Raw genomic sequence first — 20,497 nt, 5'->3', positions numbered from 1 at the left:
TGATGTGAATTCTGTGGTACGTGAAGTATATCTTAATAAATTGTTTAGAAAATCATTCGCCTGTTCATTGTTTCTACAATAGTGAGGCAAGTACTAGTATTTCCCCCTACATCGCAGGCATGAAGATAAGGCTCAGAGAGCTTTGGTGGCCCTCCCAGTTCATTCACCACATAAATGTTCGAGACAAGACTGGGACCCAGGTCCCAACACCAGCACCCACTGGGTCCACATGGTCCTTCCAGTGTGTTTGCCGCCCCACCTTAGGGCCACGGGGAAACTGGGCTCGAGGACTATTTAGACAACACTCAGTTAAGGGTCATGCTTGTTTTCAGCTCTTCTTTCTAGCACGTTCTCTTCTGGCACCCTTCTCCCTCCACTCACCCTCCCTCATCTGCCCACGATGCTGGTGGTTCAGGGATTTAACACAATTGCAAGTAGGTTTTACCACGTTTCTAGGTGCCCTAACTCTCAAATGCTCCTGCCCTCCCCCCACTGACTTTAAGTAGCTGGAGGTGTGGGCATCTTCCTTTTGGGCTCCATCATCGGGGGGACTTTGAACTGACAGGCACACACATCTATGGGATGTCTCCCATGAACCAGCGATTTTGATGAGTTCTTAAATGCATTCTTAATCTTCCAGCAACCCACAGAATATCTGCACTGATGAGGTCATTTTACAGATCATGAGACTGCAGCTTGGAGAGGTTAGGGAACCCACCCAACTTCTGGCAGACAGTGAGTGACCATGCCAGGGTTCCATCCCAGCTCTCCTACTCCAAGTCCAGTACTCTTTTTTTACATTTATGTACATGTATTTGTCCCCCAGTATTCCCCATGGGATCTACCACAGGCCTGGAGCAAAGGAGGAGTCCAAGAAGGGAATGAAAAATAAATCAATGAAAACCAACCTTTGCCAGCTGGCCCAAAGGCCTTTTTTCCTTAAGAAAAATGTATGAATCAGCCCTCACCCCCAGCATATCTGTGTGTGACAGAAAGACCCATTCTGGGGTTTTCATTTGCAAGAGGAAAAGAGTACCAATGGCCCTGAATTGGCATAGTTTGGGCATAAAATGGGCAGACAGGGGATGCGGGGGTGGGGGGGTAGAAAATCTGAAGAGGTGTGGCTTCATCTTCTTGGAGGCAACAAGAGCTGCCTAAACATCTGCTGAGGAGATGGAGGGCAGGCATCCTGAGAGAGGAATCCCTTGGGGGTGCCTGAAGTAGATTGAGTGTTAAGGAAACTCACAGACTCCAGAAGGAAAGAGAATTCTGGAAAGGCTGGCAAGATGTAGAAACTTCCTTGCAAAACTAACATCACATAATGTCATGTACAATACTTTTCCCCCTTTTAAAATGGATTGTAGGCGGCTGGGTACTGGGCCCTCTGCCGGCACCGTGGTCACTGCTGGCCCCAGTGCCACCAGGGCCACAGGCACTGGATGCCCTGTCAGCCCCACCAGAAGGAATTCCAACTACATTGTTCAGTCTGGATTGAAAAGTCTCAGGTGAGGATCCGATTGGCTGTCTTCAGTTCACATGTCCCTGCTCCTGCTGCCAGAGGTCAAGGGGAGCTTTTCACCTTCTCAGCATCCAGAGTGGGACCCTCTTGCAAAAGCAGACTCCTCAAGATCAGGAAGCAGGCTCAGATGCTATACAATTATGACAAAAATATGTCTACTATAATTGAGACAATGATACCTGCTTCTCAGGGTTGCTCGGAGCATTGAATAAGATCATTCGATTATTCTGCCATCATATATTGAGTTATCTGTAATATTCCCAGCACTGTGGTAGGTGTTGGGTAGTGTCTCTAAGTCCTGGCACATACTAAGAATTCGATAAGTGATAACTATGTTAAGAAGCTATGAAACGGAGCAGAGGGGGAGGGGGTATTACTTGGGAGGGTTTCTCAGCTAAGCTCTTAACTGAGCTCTGATCTCTGAGCTTCCTGAAAGCCAAGAGGAATAGTTCTAATAACAATAACCATAAAGAGCTGATTTACTGGATAGTTTCCATGTACCAGGAACTGTGCTAAACATCCCACATGTAGTATCTCACACTTAATCCTCCCAACAACTCTATAAAGGAGGCATTATTATTATTCTGATTTTACAGATTATGAAAAAAGGTTCAGCATGGTTAAGTAACTTGGCCAAGATCGATCAGTTAGTTAATGGCGGCACTGGGATTTGATCATATCCTTTAGACCCCAGAGCCCAAACTATCAATCGCTGCTCCACAATCCTCTCCAGCACCAAATGTCTGGGACAAACTACTGAGGGGCTGCCAGTTTCCACGGCCACCGGCCAAGCCTTTGCAAAAGCTCCCAAATTCAGTTTGTTAAAGATTCCCATGTTTTTCACATTTTTGTTCGCTGGGCTGGTTTGCATTTGATGCAACTGATTTAAAATGTGCCTTTGTTATCCTCGCCTGGGAATCGGGACAGAAGTAAATGAGAAGTGAGGATGGGCGGGGGGGGGGGGGCGGGGGGAGCAAAACCATTCACCCAGTCGTGGTAGATTTGCTGTGGCAGAGACCTGGCAGGAGATGGGACTTTCTTTCTTTCTTCCTTTTAAGTTTATCTATTCTGGAGGGGGCGGGGGGAGGAGGAGAAAGAGAGAATCCCAAGCAGGCTCTGCTCTGTCAGCATGAAGCCTGACACAGGGCTGGAACCCACAAACTGTAAGAGCATGACCTGAGCTAAGTCAAGAGTCAGACACTTAACCAACTGAGCCACCCAGGCACTCCAGAAGATGGGTCTTTCATCATTAGTTTTCCATTAATTCTTGGAACGAGACCCTCCCTGGCACAACGCTGAGGAAGACAAGGGTGATTTATGTTCAAAAATGTTGAGACTGGAAGGGATCTTAGAATCGCCTAGCCCGGCTGTTTGCAAACACTTTTAAAGTGGTGGAATCATACTTTAAAGGAAGTCTTCACAAAAGCCCAATTTCTAAAAATAGATCAAACAGGAACTGTTCTGGCCAAAGTGAAGCTTTAGTGGCAGAGCCAACTCCCAGCTCCAGCCCCCAGCCCTAAAGCGAGAACGTGGCTCCTTGGCTCTTTCCAGCTCAACACCTCATACACTTGGGACTCCTCCTTCAGCCTCATGCATGGTAAAACAGAGGCACTATTTCACTCAAAATTCCAGAAGACACTGTGGGCACAAGCGGATACATCTCTGAGCCCCTCTCGCAGAGTGAAACCGAGCAGGGAGAGATGTCCCCGCCCGCGTAGCACTGGCGTTATGGCAGCTGCGCTTCAATAGGACACAGTAGAATTATTGGTGATGTCCAGGGGGAGGCAGGGTGGCCTGAGGATGTGCATCCAGTGGAAACAGCAGTGATGTCTGTGTGGTCGGGGTCTCAAGGGGCATCTCAACGTGGCCATCTGAGGAGAGTTCGAAGAACGACGCTGTGGGCAGTGCCAGGGGAAGGCCACGAGGGGTGGTGAAGCATCACAGGGCTAGCAGCTGCAGGAAGCCCATCCTCCTCCCCCTCAGGGGACTCTTGTGGGAGTGGTCACAATATGGGTCACCTGGTAAGAGCTGTAGCCTTTCTTAGGGCAATCAGCCAACTCAGGACAGGGAGGGAGCAGGGAATAAATACTGACCTCCCTCTCCTCCCACCCCTGCCTCCAGTGCCTTCCACTGGCTGAACCCGACCAGAAGTCAGGACAAAATAGGCTGGATGATACAATTCATAAAGGTCAGTGCTGCAGGACACCGAGCGTGGCCGAGGAGGGTGGGGAGAGAATGTGGACAGGCAAGCAGAATATATCTCAAATGGTATTATCCCATGGAAGCAGCAGTGTCCAGGAGACCTCAGAAAGAGATGACTGTCTTTGTTCATGAGCAAACCTTAGCCACCCGGGGAACTCCCAGAAATTCTCATGGACACAGGCACTTTGCAGGGGTGGATGTGGGGAAGAAACTGAGAAGTAAGGTCACGAATACAACCTCATTTGTACCTATGAGGCCTGGGGAAACTTGCAGACTTCATCACTCTGGGGTTGGCAGTGGAGGGAGAAGGCCCTGGTTACAAGGGCAGGCGAGGTCCAGAAGCTTCACTTTGCCCTCTCTGTGATCTCTTCATCTCCAGCACTCCTGCTACCATGGCAGTCCCAGGGGAGTGGGGCTTCCTCGCGCCTTTTGTATCTGCAATACAGCAACGCAGTTCTGATACTAACTACCCTGGGTTAGCGCAGACTCCTCAGCTTAAGGACACAGTCTCTGACAAGACTGTCCTCACTTCGCATGCCAGACACAAGTTCGGGGGTCTCCGGGCCACCTAGGCTTCTGACCAACTGGCTACAGACTTGGGAGTTCCCACTACCCCCTTAGCATGTTTACTAGCATGATGTACAGAATTCAGAGAAGTGCTATAGTTAGAATTTCGGTTTTCTTATAAAGGTTCCAGATCAGGACTAGCCGAGTGAAGAGGCCCATAGGGCCTGGGACCCTGGGAGGGTCCCGGACTCAGGACGGGGAGGTGGCTGTACCGGGCCAGGTGGGTGGACAACTATCTCCATATGCACCAACACCCGTTAGCCCACTAACACAGTTGCAGTGATGTTTCCTAAGAAAGGATGTTATGAGGAAATAATAGCATTAACATTTTGGAAGCAGGAAGGCAAGCAGATGAGGAATAACTGACCAGGCAGACTTTTGAGCCCAACCCTAAGCCTGACTTGGAGAAAGCTAGAATGAATGTTTCATACCACAGGTTCCTCAAAGGGAGGAAGCTGGAGCCCCAGGAGCTTAGGACCAGTAGTCAGGGGCTGGGGTTAAGTGCAGAGAACTAGGAGAAGCAGGGTTTGAGGGGTAAATGTAAATATGTGAATACATAAACATATGTAAACTACTTTGAACACACAGCAAGCAGTGCTTGTGCTTGGTAAGCAATCTATGAGTGTCTGCAGTTATTGGCACTTTCTGGGTCCCTTGAGGCCTGCTCTGACTCCATTCTGCTGGGCGCCTGCCCCTCTTGCCCCAGCAGAAGTCTGCAGCTTTAGTCTCATGAAAGGGTCACAGAGTGGGTTTCTGGACTGGGGGGGCTCCATAACAGTGGAGTGTGGGATGCAGAATGGAAAACAGAAGGAGCAAGGACTGATGCCATTGATTTTTATTTTTTAAATTTTTTTAAAGGCTTCTTTAAAACTTTTAAAGTTTATTTATTTTTGAGAGACAGTACGCACACTAGCAGGAAAGAGGGGGGGCGGGAGGGAGAGAATCCCAAGCAGGCTCCACGTGGATGTGGATGCTTAACTGACTGAACCACCCAGGTGCCCAGATGCCATTAATTTTTTAAACTTAAGGACTCCTAGCACCCTTTGCCACTTGGGGCTTAAACACACTAGCAGCCTGACCCCACCCTCCAGGCAAGAGCCTGGAAGATTCCTCTCTGGGGAGTCTGAGTAGCCCAAGAGGAAAAATCTAAAGACATGGCCAGCAGCTTGAGGGTCTCTTGGTAAACAGCCTGCCCAGAACCCCTACCATATGAGCACATGCTTGCTTGGCTAATGAGGAAGTGCCACTGAGATGGGCTGTTAGGGGCGGTGCCTGTGAAGAGTAAATTAAAGAACTCTGGGTGGAAGGAACGGTATAACAAATGTGCAGAGACAGGCTATGGAGAGGTTTTGAAGAGTGGTGTGAGTAGGGCACGGGGCCAGGGAGTAGGGCAGGAAGAGATAAGGGAAAAATAGAGGAGGCTCAAAAAGGCTGTCTGGGCCCAACAGGTGTTTGAGAAAGGCACTGAGGAGAATGGGAACGACGGAGCTAACCAAGGCCAGCTGTAGGGGATGGAAGTTAATTTGGTAGATAATGAGGAGTCTGAGGAGAGTCTGGAAACAGGAGAGTGACGTCCAGAACTGAGTTAGACTGAAGGAAGAATTCATTCAGGAGCCAGACACTGTGAGAGGTGATGGAAGGTCGCACCAAGACCAGCTGGGAAACTCTCAGATGAACCCGTGTCTGTATGCACTGGAGGAGGAGGAGATGGAGGGTTAGAAAACGGAAATTGCTAGAAAAGGGGTGGAGCCCTTTGGATGGGAAACAAGAACTCTGATGGAACGCAGGAGGAAGAGTTGAGCAAGAGAGAAAGAAAGCAGCCACCAACCTATCCGGATGAAAACAAACACCTTAAACAGGACAGGGGCCTTCAAACGTTAGGAAACTTTTTGGCAGGTTTCTCCTCCTTAACCAGCATAACATGGGAATTTGGCAAAGATTTCTTTCCCTTTCCCAATGCTGTGGTGTTTTCAGCTGAAAACAGTCTCATGGATGCATCAACTGGGTACCAAGCGACTGACAAACGAAGGAAGTTTGGGAAGTTGGTTTTCCCGGCAAGTGTTTGTCTTTGGAAATTCTTCTCCCTTCAGCCTTCTGCACAAAGACTTCCCTGACATAGATGACAATGTCCAACCTCTCATGAGGGGAGTTGGTGATGCCAGTAAAGTATCTGGTAAAGGAAGCAGGACATCCTGCTCAGAGGATGCTCTTCTCTTGCATGCCTGCGAACTTGGGATTTATTCCCTACTCTTTTCTCTGAATGTAGGCATGCAGCATCTTGGTTACAAGTGCAAATAGTTGTCTGGAAAGAGAAACTAAAAGTTCATTACTAACCATTCATACTTTGGTTCACTTAGCAGGGCCCCAAGGAAGGAACAGGTTAATAATAATAAATAATAATAAATGCTAATCGCACTTCAGAATCCGTTGAAGACCTTCTTACCCATTATCTTAATCCTCCAAGTAACACTTGAGGGCTTTACAGGATTATTATATCTCTCTTACAGAGAGGTGAAGGGACTTGCCCAAGAATACATGGGTTCTTGTTGTTGGCAGAAGTGAAAGTTGCACTCAGGGCTCCCAATGTCCATTTGGGGCCCCTTCCTGGGTGTGCATGGTGGGGTGGGGGCTGTGACAGCCCAGGTGTGGGCAGTATGCCAGGGTAATGTGTAGAGGGGAGGGTATCCAGATGGCCTGAGAGAACAAGAACCAGGAAGTTCCTTTGGGTATACAACCACTGGCTAGGGTTGAAGCCACAGTCAGGATCCCCTAACTTCTACCCATTGTCAAGGCCTCTTCCCTCAGCTCTGTGTGAGACAGAATAAAGAGGAGAAGAGAATAGTGTGCAGCAAACACCAGGCTACTACCCATCAATCCCAAACCCAGCCCTCCATCCTGATTCTTTGCTCCCCTGGAGAACCAGCTCTATGATCAGTACAACCTCCAGATTTCCCTGCAAGAGGGAAGATCGCTGTGTAAGAGCTTGGCCCCTTTGAGGAAGTCTGTCCTGACAACGTGTGCCAACCCTAGCTCATGGTTCAAGGTCGCTGAGGTGCTCAAAGCTGGGAGTTGACTCACTTATCGGTGAGCCCATGGTCAGTGGTAAACATGGAGGCCCTTCTTGGTATAGGAGCTGGATGCTCTCCACAATAGACCTGCCTTGCAAGCTCAGGCCCTGGGCAGATGCTCATAGGAACTATGTCTGAAAGAAACAAGGACGTGGCCATAACTCTGGATTTGAACTCCTAGATCCAAGATAAGCTGCCTCTTGAAGCCAAAGCTACCCTCCCTAAAGCCTCCATGGGAGATCCACGCAGAGAGGAAAGACCCAGGAGAAGGGACAATTTATAATTAATAGGGGCTTTAACCTGACCTCGGGTGTGGACATCAGCAAGACCTCCTTTACATTCAAGGCCAAAGTGCTCTTTGGAGCTGGGCCCCTTTGGGGATTCAAAGAGCACTCTGAGGGCCCCCTTCCATTCTCTCTCATGCACACAGCATATGCATACCCACTCAGCAGGATATAGGCCCAATGCCTCTTACCTAAGGACCTTCGCTGGAGAACCATGACCCATAATGAAACTGGATGGCCACTTCTTCATCCCTTTCCAGCATGCCTCAGAGGGGAAGAATAAGAGACTGGCGAAGAGCCACCCCTGACCCCACCCTCAACTCAGACCACATCTCCAGCATATCATTTGAAAATAAATAACCATTAAAAATTAGTGAGACAGGAATTCATCTGTGACCCACTGGAACATCTTTCATGCTTTAATGTTCTTGATGGCCTAGTGAATGCAATTTAATTCAACACAGCACTGTGAGGGGCTGATCCGAGTCAGGCTCAGGGGTGGGTGCTGATGATACAAAGGGGTTCCACATGATCATTCAGAGAAGTGGTCATAGTGTGGTCAAAGAAACACATACACAACTTGTTACCACTTGGGCCAGTGCTAAGGTAGAGCTAGGGGAGAGTAGGGGAAGCATGATCATTTCTGGACAGAGGGGAAAAGTTTACACAGCAGGCTCATACAGGAAGAGATGTGTGGGTCAGGCCTTTGGGCCTCTCCTGGGAAGGATTCATGACTAAAGGAGAGAAGTGAAATGCAGGTGTGTTTGAATAAAGATGCGGGCTCTGGGAGGGCTGATACATGGCATATGTCAGGAAATAAGCCAGCTGTGATCCAGTTAGATCCAGGGCCCATTAAAAAAAAAAAAAAAAAAGGATTAGGACAGGGAAGGGAAGAGAGAGAGGCTTAGAAAGAGGACTTACAATATTGAACACTTGGACACTGTTAGACCTGACTAGTTTCTTCCCTAGGAGTAGCATCCACGGTGAGAAATGCATTGAACCAGGGAGACCATTCCTAGCTCTGGCACTCACAGTAGGGGGGACCTTGGATAAGTGAGTCCCTTCCTGGGTCTCAGCTAATACCTGTATAGAACAGGGGTGGATGCTTGCCATTGGTGGTATTTGACACCACATCCCTCCTAGCAGGAAACATCATGGCCCCATGATGGCGGCGGGGGGGGGGGGGGGTGGAGTTGAAGGAGGCTTAGTAAGGGATCGTTTATAAAGGGATAGGCACAAGGAAAGGAACCAAGGATTGGTAAAATGCCAGGGATTTGAAACATCTGGAGAGGCAAGGAGATAAAACTATTGGCTGTGAGAGAGGGCTGCCTGACCAGACCTGTAGCCTTCGATAGAGAATGGAGCCAACTGCCAGCTGGGATAGGGAGAAATACCCTGTCCTCTAGCCACCCTCCAGTGCCTCTCAGCCAGACACACGCAAAGGCAGAGGGCAAGAGAGCCGGCTGAGGCAGTGTGTGGAGGTCAGCTTCCCACACAGAGCAGGGCTGGGAAAGGAGCAGGAGGAGGCAATAGAGAATATCTCACATGGGTAGCCAACTGACCAATTTATTTGAAGAGTTATATGCATATTTTAATGCATAACAAAAGCACGGTAGCCACACATCAAAGCTATGAGTTCACAGCTGTCATTTTTTTAGGGTAAGGCTAAAGCGGACCTTTAAAAGTTACAAGTTAGACAGTTGAAAGAAAAATATTAAGTGGTAGTACGGGTGGTACAGGAATATGGCAAAAATCACAAAGATGGCATTCATGAAACTGAACTTCAGGAAATTCTGATTCTCACCACTCTGGGATCATGACCTGAGCTGAAATCATGGGTCAGATGCTCAACCGACTGAGCCACCCAGGCACCCCTCCATCAAGGGGATTTTAAAAACTGTGATATTTCCATACTATGCAGCAGTGAAAATGAACACATCTAAGCCTCATGCAGCAAGATAGATGAAGTTTCCAAACCCAATGTGAGTGAAGGAAACCAGATACAAAGAATCCGTACTGTAGATTTCTTTTATGTAAAGTTCCAAGACTAGCTAAACAAATCTAAGGGGTGGAGGTCAGATGAGTGGCTACCATCACAGAAGGAAGGTGAGGGTAGTGACCAGAAGGAACCACAAGGCAGGCTTTGGGAAGGTCAGCAATGTTCCATTTCTTGACCCGTTTTTGACATGGTATGTTCATTTAGAGATAATTCATTGAGTTTTGCATTTATGATTTTGGAACTTTTGCTAGGTCTCTTACACTTTATTAAAAAAAATATTATTTTAAGTGTATATAAAAGGGAAAAGCTATGATTTTTCCTTGTTGACTCTAGGGAAATGGTCATAAAGGATGCATGTCACTTTGGGATAAGCAGAGGTGACGCGTTTCTAATGATCAAAGGCTTGATCACTCCTCCCATTTCCACCAACTCCCTTCTCCTATCTCCCTCAACTTCCTTCCATTCTTGGTAGAGCTCCTGCCATTGATAAACATTTCACAGATGCCCATTGGACTGGCAATAATAGAGCCCTATTTTCTAAATCTGATTTGTCTGGTTGACCAGATGATTGACATTAGCCACTGTTGGAATTTCCCTCCTCCTTCCAGGTGATAGTAGAAGAACTCTAGACCTTATATGGTATAGGAAAATAGGTCAAGGGCCTCCTCCTCTGCCCATGTTGGTGCTGTTGTTACCATTTAGCTTTATGTCTGGTTCTAGACTCCAAGGCTCCAGGGCTCACAGAGATGGCCTCATCACATACAGGCCAGCCATGGGCTTGACCACAGGACCTCTAGTTTCCTGCCCAGCTGTGGCATTTAGTGGTCAGTACATGGCCATCTTCAGGCATTTCTTTAGAAGGTTCTTTACCTCCTAGGGCATTTTAGGGGAACTGGGTAAAGGTCTCAGCTTCTCTAGGAGGCCATCCAATCCAGGTTGGGCAAGGGAAACACAAATCCCTAGGGTACAGCAATCCTGAGGGGGTGCAGGGAGGAACGATACTTCTGATTCTTTTGAGAATGAGATTTGGGGGAGCGGGAAGAAGGACGCTAATTTCTTACCACGTTGTTTACCCTACCCTCTGAAAGCCAGGCCATGCGCTCTATCTTGTGGCATGTTCAGAGAAGATAAGGTCCCCACCTGTAAAAACTTCACAGCCTCATTGGTAATATGAGAGCATCCCTGAGTAAAGAAACAAAACCAAACCTGACAGGACAGGATAACTTTTGAAGAGGCGGCAGAGCTGGGACCAACTTCTCAAGTTGACCTTGCACATGCTTCGGTATTAGTGTTTCCACATCATCACTTTTATCAGTCCAGATGTCACAAACCCTCAGGCCCTCCATGTGGAAGTTTTGTGTCACCATACATTCTGTGATGCAATTTTCTAAAGAAAAAAAAATGAATTTGTAGCTAAATTTTAAAAACTTAGAAATACAAAACTAACCCAACCCCCAGATTTCTAGCTGCTCTGGAAGACTCTAACGATCTAGCAACACAGGCTGCTCGATTCCCACATGGCAGCAGTGGGAAAGAGCTGAGCAGTGACTGTCCCCTTTAGATGGGGCTTTCCAGCTGCATAGTCCCCATAGATGTCTTATGTCTCACACCCAGCCTCCCTCACACATCTGTCTCACCTGCTTGGTCCTGCCCCCAGGCATCCCATCTTATCCTTTTTTTAATTACAAAAAAAAAACAAAAACCCTTCATATCTTCCTCTTGCTAGAAGAATAAAGTCCAAACACTTTTGGCTGGCAAATCTTACAAACTCTGGTCCCAATCTAATCTCCCATTGCTCCTCTACACACATTTTTCTCCCAATCGTAGGGTACACATGAATGATTCTCATGGTTTTATGCATTCAGGTGGTTGTTTTCTCAGAATCAAGTTTCACTTTTAACTCTTTCACTCGTGTCTTTGATTCCTACTCTCCTTCCGGCATCTGAGATCTTCCAAGATCATTTGCCTTCTCTTCAATGTACATCCCTCAGGAATTCCATTATGTAGGGGGATGTCCATCAATTTCTGTTGTCAGAAAATGCTTTTATTGTGCCTCTGTTCTTGCAAGATTATATGCTTCTCAGTGAACAGTTACTTTCCCCCAGAACGTTGCAGATATGCGTCCTCTGTCTTCTGGCGACTTTCAGCGTCATTGCTGTCTCTCTATAAAGAATCTGTCTTTTCTCTCTGACTGCTTAGGAGATTTTCTTTTTGTCGCTAGCATTCTGCAGCTTCACTGTAATGCATCTCGGATTTCTCTTAATGTTCTTGCTTATCGTATGTTGGGGTTCCTGAATTGTGGGACTATGTTTTTCATCAATTCTGAACATTTTTTTAGCCATTATCTCTTCAGTGATTGCCCCTATATCATCTCCCCGATTTTTTCTTTCTTTCTGGAAGTCTGACTAGGCATGTGCTAGACCTTTGATTTACCATTCTGTCCACCAGTCTCTTAATCTTATTTAGTTTTTCTAGATAGAACTTTTTTATCTTGGTGCTGTATTTTGACTAATTTTTTTGTATCGATCTTTCAATTGATGCTCATTATATCTTTACTTCTCTCTTATTGTGTTACCTGTTTCTGAGTTATTATTATCAATAATCTACTTCTTTTAGCTCTTAGTACTTTCATTTTCAATACCTCCTTTTATTTCTGTAAACACTGAACAAACTTATTTGGTATTTTGAATCTTCAAATTCTACTTTGCCAGTGTGATGGGTCAGAGTCCTTATTTCATTTTTTCTGCTGACTTATGAATAGTGGCTTGTTTCCACATGTGGTATTTTAAGTTGCAAACTCATTTCATCAAATGCTGAAAAATCACAATAATATGGCATCATGCAAAGAAAATGATAATGCTCCAGCAACTGAACTCAATGGCATGGGATATTGCAAACTGAGAAAGAACTCAAAACATCTATTATGAAGAAAATCGACGAATACAAGAAAACTCAGAAAGGTATTTCAGGGAACTCAGAGATACAATGAATAAACAGAAGGAGTTCTTTACCAAATAGTTTGAGATTATATAAAAAAAAAAAAAAAAAAGAACTACGCAGAAGTTCTAGGGCTGAAGAACTCAACAAAAGAGATGAAGAAGGCCTTAGAAAGCAGATGTAAACTGCAAACTCAGGGGTGCCTGGGCGGCTCAGTCAGTTGAGCATCTGACTCTTGATTTCAGCTCAGGTCACGAGGACCCCAGTGCTGTGGGATCGAGCCTTATGTTGGGCTCCGTGCTGAGCATGGAGCCTGCTTAAGATTCTCTCTCTCTTTGTGCCCCTCTCCCCCGCTCAGGCACTTGCTTGCTCGCTCTCTCAAAAAAAAAAAAAAAAAAAATTACAAACTCAAATTCCTTGGAACTTTGTGGGAACTGTCTTAGGGTTAGATTCAGGTCTAAGCTGGAAGTGATCTGCTGCTTATAGGTGCCTAAGAGAACTACCAACCCAAGACCCTTTTAAAAGGATTTTGGTCACAAAGGTGGTATGAATTCTAGCCCCAAATTGGCATAAGGACAGGCTTTTGGTCAGAAATTCTCAGGGGGAACTTTTGTTTTTCTTTCGGCTTCACCCTGAACTAAAATCAGATATCTTCAGGCGAGTAACAAGTCTATGGCACATATGCCACTCTTTCCCTTGGGGAGCAAGATCTGACAACATCCACTAAAATTTCCATCACTTGAAGGTTCTGGGTATTCATAAGGATTTCCACTGTACTCTGACGTCTTGCTTCAGTCTAACTTTGTCTGCTACCTCTGTGGCCCATTTGGCCAGAATTAATGGGGACTCCAAGGTAAAGTCTGGCTCTGACTCACTTCTCTGGATTCCCACTCTCTCATTGCTTCTGCCTCTGAGGGATGTCCTCCCATTCCTGCCATCTCAGCCTTGATGTAAAACATGCTTTTAATAGTTTCCCCAGCGTCTCAGGGATTTTTGACTTGGCAGATTTTGCCAGAATCCACCCTTCCATGTTGTTGCAAACATGGCGCTCACTTTCCTATCATTTTCCAACAGTCTCCCAGAATCCTCGCTCATCCTGTTACCTCTTTCTAGACTGATCTTCCTCACCTTCCCCATTGGCTAAATCTTATTATGGTAAGCAGAATTCCAAGATGGTTCCCCAAATCACTAGCCTCTGATGGATGCTACTTGAACACTATATTCAATTGAACACTAAGCTAATGTTGCTGTGAAGACATTTTTCAGATGTAATTAATGTCCTAAGCCAGTTGATCTTAAAATAAGGAAATTATCTGGGTGAGTGGGTCTGACTTAATCACATGAGGTTTTGGAAAGCAGAAAGTTTCGTCTATCAGTAGTAGAAGAGAAAGTCATACAGCTGTGCTCTGGCTGGTCTGGAAGAAAGCAAATATCTGTGTTAAGAACTTTCTATGGGGCCACATGGCAAGAAACCATGGGCAGCCCCTAGGAGCTGAGGGTGGTGATTTGGGGCCAACAGCTTGTAAAAAAAAAACCCCAAGGACCTCAATCCTGTAACTGCAAGGAAAGAAATTCTGCCACAAACCGGTGAGCTTGAGTGAACACTCTGAGCCCACTTGAGAACCACAGCCCTGGCCCACAACTTGATTTCCGTCACGTGAGACCCTGAGCAGAGAATTCAGTTACACAGTAACTGGACTTAAACTGTGAGACAATTTGAGTTGTTTTAATCTGCTAAATTTGTGGTAAGTTTTTACACAGCAGTAGAAAATGAACACAGCCCTAAACTAATATACCCACCTTATACTTCAAAGCCAAATTCAATTTTCACCCCTCCAAGATGTGTCCTTGAGCTCTGAGGCCGGTCCAGCCGGTGGCCCTCCTCCTCACCCCCGCCCGCCATGCTCTCATGACTCTTAATAATCCTTCTGTTATATCTCCTTGTGTTACTGGTTTTGCTTGTTCATCTGTTTTAAAGTGTCTTTCTCTCCAGTTAGACCATTTGACCTTCAGAGAAAGGACCGTTTCTTAGGTCAACTCCAGAGTCTGATGGCCAGGGTTCAATCCCAGCTTTGCTACTTCTTAGCCATGTGAACTTTGACTTTTTCATTTCCCTAAGTTTCTACAAGCCTCAACTTCCTTATGTAAGATATGGGGGTAAGAAGACCCTACCTCAAAGGGCTGTTATGAAGATAAAATGAAATCATTTTTGTACAGCACTTCACACAATACCTGGCACATAATAGGCCCTTGGCACATGTTTGTGCAATGAATATATGGGTGAAGGAAGGATGGAATGAGAGCCTGCACATGTGCCTGAATATGTGTCTGTGTGGAACTGTTTCCTCAACCTAAGCCACCCTGCCAACAGACAGCCTTCCCCTGATGTTTCCCTTGTTTGTTTTACTCCTGCTTTTCCCGTGATTGCTCACAGGAAACATTCCTAGAAAAACCTCAAGAGATTGACTTCCTTTGTGCTTTAGGGCAGCAGCCGGTCTGTATTCTGTTGGCCGCAGCTGCGCTCCAGCCCCTGGGGACTGAGGGAGGGACAACGTCTCAGAAGGATGAGGATGGGAGCCAAACAGCAGGTGAAGTTCACCAAGAGAAAAATACAAAGACAATACTTGGGAGGGAACCCCCCCAAACCAGCGGATGGTAGAGGAGTAGGGATCCCTGACCCCCACCCCCCCGGCCCCTGCCTCACACACAGCCTCAGTCTTGGCTGCTACAACTGCCCTCTCTCCTTTCCTTCTGGCCACCTACAAAATAGTCACATCGGCATCACCCCTAACAGCTTCGAAGATGCCAGGCCCTAGGGAAGGCACAGCTCCTGTCTTGGTGTCAGATGAGAGCCATTTGGCAGGCGAAAAGAAACAGGCCATCTGGAAAAGCCTCTGAGACCTCAGTAATTTGAACCAATGACTCCCTTCAGTTTTATTTATTGTAAAAAACAACATTATAACAACATGAAAGGACATCTCTTACAAAGGAAAAAAAGATTACTCATGATCCTGCTACCCTAATGCCACAACTGTTTTCTTTTTCCAAGCGCTCTTCTCGCCTTTTTTTTTTTTTTTTTTTTTTTTGGCCACATAATAGAAGTTTGCATGCAATCTGTGTCCCCTTTTTTGTTTTCACTTAATGTGATATCTCTCAAGCCTTTTCTACTATTGACCTAAATCTAGTGTTGGTCTCTCTCAATCTCTCTCTCTGAGCTGCATATATTCCAACGGCTCTGACGGAGGCATAATTAATGATTCCTTAACCCTTGGAGATTCTTGCTCATCCCCTTGAATCTTTGAGGTTGGCTGTTGGCAAAACTGTAAATGAAAGGAAGTTTGTTTTCCGGGCCCATCTGCCTCCCTGATCTTCCTTCCCTGCTAGCCCAATTTTAGCCCAAGACTTCTCTTGCCATATCCTGGTGCCAACCTGCTCTCTGAGCCTGTGCCCCTATTCAAGGGCTATTAAAAATAATATCGTTCTATTTTTTCCTTCAAAGAAGAGCAATACATGCTTGTGTTGTCCAATTTGAGAAATGCATAAAAGCAAAAGAAAGTTAAAACCTGCTACCACTTTGCTGTTCAAGATCAGATGCCTCTGTTCCTCATTGCTCTCCAAAGTATTATTGGCACTTTTGACCCCACTTGTCTGTGTCAGGTCCCTTTTCCCCCAGACCCTGCTCTGCCTTCACTAACCTGTACTGATGACATGATGAAAAAGTTTATTCATGAATGAATAAACCCTAGAAAGTATGCTACCTTGAGGCCCTGGGCATCTATTTAGGTAAAAATATTCATAAACAGGTATACAATGCATCAAGGGGGCACCTGAGTCTGGCTAGTTTAACCCACTGGAGACTTCACTGGCTCATTAAACTCGAGCATATACAGGTAGGATGGGCTGCAGGGCTGGTTTGATCTAGTAGCTCAAAAATGTCATAAAGGCAATGGTTTCTTTCTAACCTCTGTCTTTGCTTCCCTCAGCATGATTCTCTTCTAAGGTCAATTCTTCTTGTTGCCTAAAATGGCTGCCTTATCAGCGGCTACTAAGGCTACTTATTGCCTGACTCCTGTCTAGCAGGAGATGAGAGCATCTCTCTCCCACCATCCAATAAATACCTAAGGTTTTCTCTGACTGGATAAGTCTGGTTCTGATGGCCGCCCATGAATCAATCTTAGGGGCAAGGAGGATGGGATCTCTCTGGGTGGTTTGGACCAGCAGGTCTCAAACTCTGGTCTTAGGACCCTTTACACTTCTAAAAATTACTGAGGATCCTAAAGAATCTTTTTAATGGAGGTTTAATCTATTGATATTTGACAAATTAGAAATTAAATGTAATTTAATTTAAATTAATAAAATAAATCATAAAAATAAAATTACATGTTTTAACAAGTTAAAAAATAATTATGTTTTAAAAAGTACTAATAAGGGTGGGTGATGGGTATTGAGGAGGGCACCTTTTGGGATGAGCACTGGGTGTTGTATGGAAACCAATTTGTCAATAAATTTCATATATATAAAAAAAAAAATAAAAAGTACTAATAGCCCCCAAAAAACACAAAAAAACAACTATGTTTTCCAAAACAAAAAGATGGTGAGAAAAATGGCTTTTTCCCCCCTTTATTTTTGATTTGCAAGTCAAACCTTTAAGTCTGGTTTAATAGAAGACAGCTGGATTTTCATATCTGCTTCTGTATTCAATCTGTTGCAAATTGTTCTGGTTAAAGTACATGAAGAAAATCTGCTTCACATCAATATGTAATTAGAAAAGGGAGGAGTATTTTGATAGATCTTTTTTGAAGGTTATATTATTTATTTTGAGAGAGAGAGAGAGAGCACGCATGGGGGAGGGGCAGAGAGAGAAGAAGAGTGAGAATCCCAAGCAGGTTCCATGCTGTCAGTGCAGAGCCCCACACAGGGCTCAGTCTCACCAACTGTGAGATCATGACCTGAGCCGAAACCAAGAGGTTTCACACTTAACTGAGGTTGGACACTTAACTGAGCCACCCAGGTGCCCCGATAGCTTTTAAAGGGTATCTTTTTTGGTACTATACCAAAATTCTACAAGAGGTAATTCCTTAAAGGTTTGTTGCATTGTGAAATTGAAAACCTTATCTATAAACTTTTCATACTGTCAAATTAAAATCCATTGTCTGCCTTGCATTTAGAATTCATCTTTTACCCATGTGTGATTTTGTAACATCATGCATTAGCGATTTGGAAAACACTGATTCACTGAGTAAATGCAGGTCTTGTAAATGTTGGCACATTATACATGACCCAATATCCCCAAGTCACATTTGTTAACATCACCATTCGTCACATGAGAAAAGTCCTTAAATATTGAGAAGCTGTCTCAGGGTGATAATAAGTTTTCCAAAATTCTAAATTTCTTTTGAAAGCTGGAATTTTTTCATCATTGGCCCAACAAATAGTCCATTGTTTTCCTTGAAGAGACAGGCTCACTTAACTGATTGTCAAGGAAATGTCTACCAAATAATCAAGCTGAAATAACCATAATTTGTCAGTTGCTTTCTCAAGTGAAAATGGTGTTGCATGAAAAAAACAAAAAACAAAAAAACCCCCAAAAAACCCAAACCAGCCAGTTCAGCTTGCGGCTGCACACGTGCTCTCCCTTAGACAACCACCAGGCTCTGGTTTGCGGTGGAAGGGTTTTATGTGCCTTTCCATTTTGTTATATAAAATATTAAAAAGATACGTGCTCAAGGGTTGAGATTTTAATAAATTTAGTATTAATATGTATTGCTCCATCAAGACCATTCTTAAATGACACTGCATTTTTTTAATTAAAAGTTTTTGTGTTTGTGTTTTTGTTTTTGTTTTTTTACCATTAGTGCGGTAATGAAGGCTCTTAGTACAGTTCGGTGCCACTACCCTGATTTGTGAAGGCACCAGTAGTTTTGCACACCTTTGCCTTTGCACCATCAATGCGAAAGGCAAACTATGTATTAGATAATTATGAAATAACTTTGACTTCAGAGATTCCCTGAAAGGTCCTCAGGGACCCCTAGGGGTCCATGGACCATAGTTTGAGAACTGCTGACCTAGACCAGTCAGAGCCCGCTCACAGAGCTAAGAGTGGGGCAATCTTACCTAAACCACATGTTGCATCACAGAAGGGAAGGGTGGAATGAATGTTGGGGTAACACAATGCCTAAGTAATGAACATAAGGAACTAAAGAATTATAAAATCATGGTAGCTGTCCCAGATTTACCAACAGTTTGGCCACTGTGCTAGTCAGGGTCCTGAGCTTTTCTGAGACCAGCCACTGACTTGAAGAGATTCCAGGTAAGGCTTTGAGGTTGAGGGGCTGATCCTAATTTACGGTTTGAGGATCTCTGTCTCTATCCAGAACAGTAGCAGAGGCTCTGCAGCTAGTAAAAAGGGTGTTTTAGGTCAGGGCTTGTCTTGTCCCACAAGTCAGCTTCTCTTTCCACCAAATGTGAATGGGGTGAATGAGGCAGCGGATGCAGGGTAAGCTTACCAGTGGTCTGGTTAGGCTGGAACAGGAGGCAGTTTTGAGCTCCTTTTCTTTGTCACACCCACCTTGCACCCAGTCCTCCAAGCCGGAAGGCTGATCCTTATGTCCAACCTTAATGCTCTCACAGCATTTTTCAGACAAGAAGTATCTGGGAGAAAGGGAAAGAGCAGCTAAGGCAAAGAGAGGTAAAGTGTCTGACCAAGCAGGCTGGCCTTGGGCAGGTCTCCAAGAGAGAAGTGGTGAGGTGCTCAGCATTCTCCCTGCAGCTGTCCCTGACCCCAGCAGCTGCTCTGCCTGGCCAGCCTTGGCCACTCCACTGGATTTAGATCTCCCAGTGACAGCTTTTCCTCTAATATTTTCAAAATGCTCCAGTATTCTCACCTTAGAATAACTTGGAAACATTTTTATGGCAAAATCCCTTTGGAAAGTATGACAACAGAGTCCCCCCCCTTCCTTTCCAAGATTTCCCTCCTGACCTTTGTTACCCAGATATAACATTTTTTTCCAGCACCCCCTGCCCCCACTGGGGAAAGAACACAGACACTGCCAAACTCTGGTGCTTTGCAACCCCTGTACAAACTGTTGCAAAAAAGATCGACAAAATTCTAAGTTTTCACAAATATATTTGGCTTAGTTTCTAGGATCTTCCGTTTTAAACCAGAACCGGTATCACAGGCACATGACTGCAATGCACTGTATCTGTAACCTAAAAGGAAATTCTGAAAACAGACCAATGAGTTCACTGAGGAGTCAACAAGTCCCAAGGCACAGAAATGTTGCAGACGCATTATACACCCTTGGGTGTTCTAAAGAAATAACATATCAGCGCTTTAAACTCCTTTTAATTCTTGAATTTGGGGATTCACGAATATTAATGCTTTAAAAGTCTGTATGACATTTCTTTTCCAGATTCAAGGGAGACTCCTGAGATATGGAAAGGGGGACTCCAAGCGCAGGTTCTGATCCCTGCTCTGCCACCAGATGTCCCAATGAATTAGGTACCTCACTTATGCTTTCCGGGCCTCAATTACCCATCTGATACCAATAGGTAATCAGCACTACTAACCTTTTCTCGGACACGTGTAACAAAAATAAAGACGTTCTGCAAGTCCTCCCCGCTCCCCCACGCCCAGGCTGCCCTCCTGCAGCTCTCAAGGTCTCACGACCCAAGGAACTCTGAACAGTGGTCGCCCTGGGGGGGTTGTGCAGGCAAGTAAAGCACGTGACTACTAAAAGCCCCTTCATTCACCGACTCCGCATCTACCAGTCCTCTGCGCAGTAACAAGTCCAAATGCACCTTTTGTTCCCTCCACCGCCTAACTGCACGTAGAGTCCAAGAGGGCTGTGGGGGCCCACTGTCCCCGGTACGTCCTGCCGAAGGCGCCCGGCTCCCCGAACCACAGTGGGTGGAGGCGTTG

General features: G+C 45.4%; 1 long non-coding RNA gene across 1 annotated transcript; it reads right to left on the bottom strand.

Moving 5' to 3' along the window:
- Positions 1-2,678: 2,678 nt before the first annotated feature.
- LOC124503125 (uncharacterized) lies at positions 2,679-20,471 on the bottom strand. The gene is made up of 5 exons (XR_006960115.1): positions 20,377-20,471; positions 19,083-19,227; positions 10,846-11,026; positions 3,970-4,156; positions 2,679-3,390 (listed from the first exon to the last, which is right to left on the bottom strand). It is a non-coding gene; the product is annotated as an uncharacterized LOC124503125 (long non-coding RNA).
- Between the last annotated feature and the right edge of the window lie 26 nt (positions 20,472-20,497).

Source organism: Lynx rufus, unplaced genomic scaffold, assembly GCF_022079265.1.
Source record: "Lynx rufus isolate CCGP_SWC_20201006 ecotype Redwood Valley unplaced genomic scaffold, mLynRuf1.p SCAF_8, whole genome shotgun sequence".
Classification (NCBI taxonomy): domain Eukaryota; kingdom Metazoa; phylum Chordata; class Mammalia; order Carnivora; family Felidae; genus Lynx; species Lynx rufus.
Note: the sequence above shows the minus strand (reverse complement) of the source record. Positions and strands in the feature narration are given on the sequence as shown.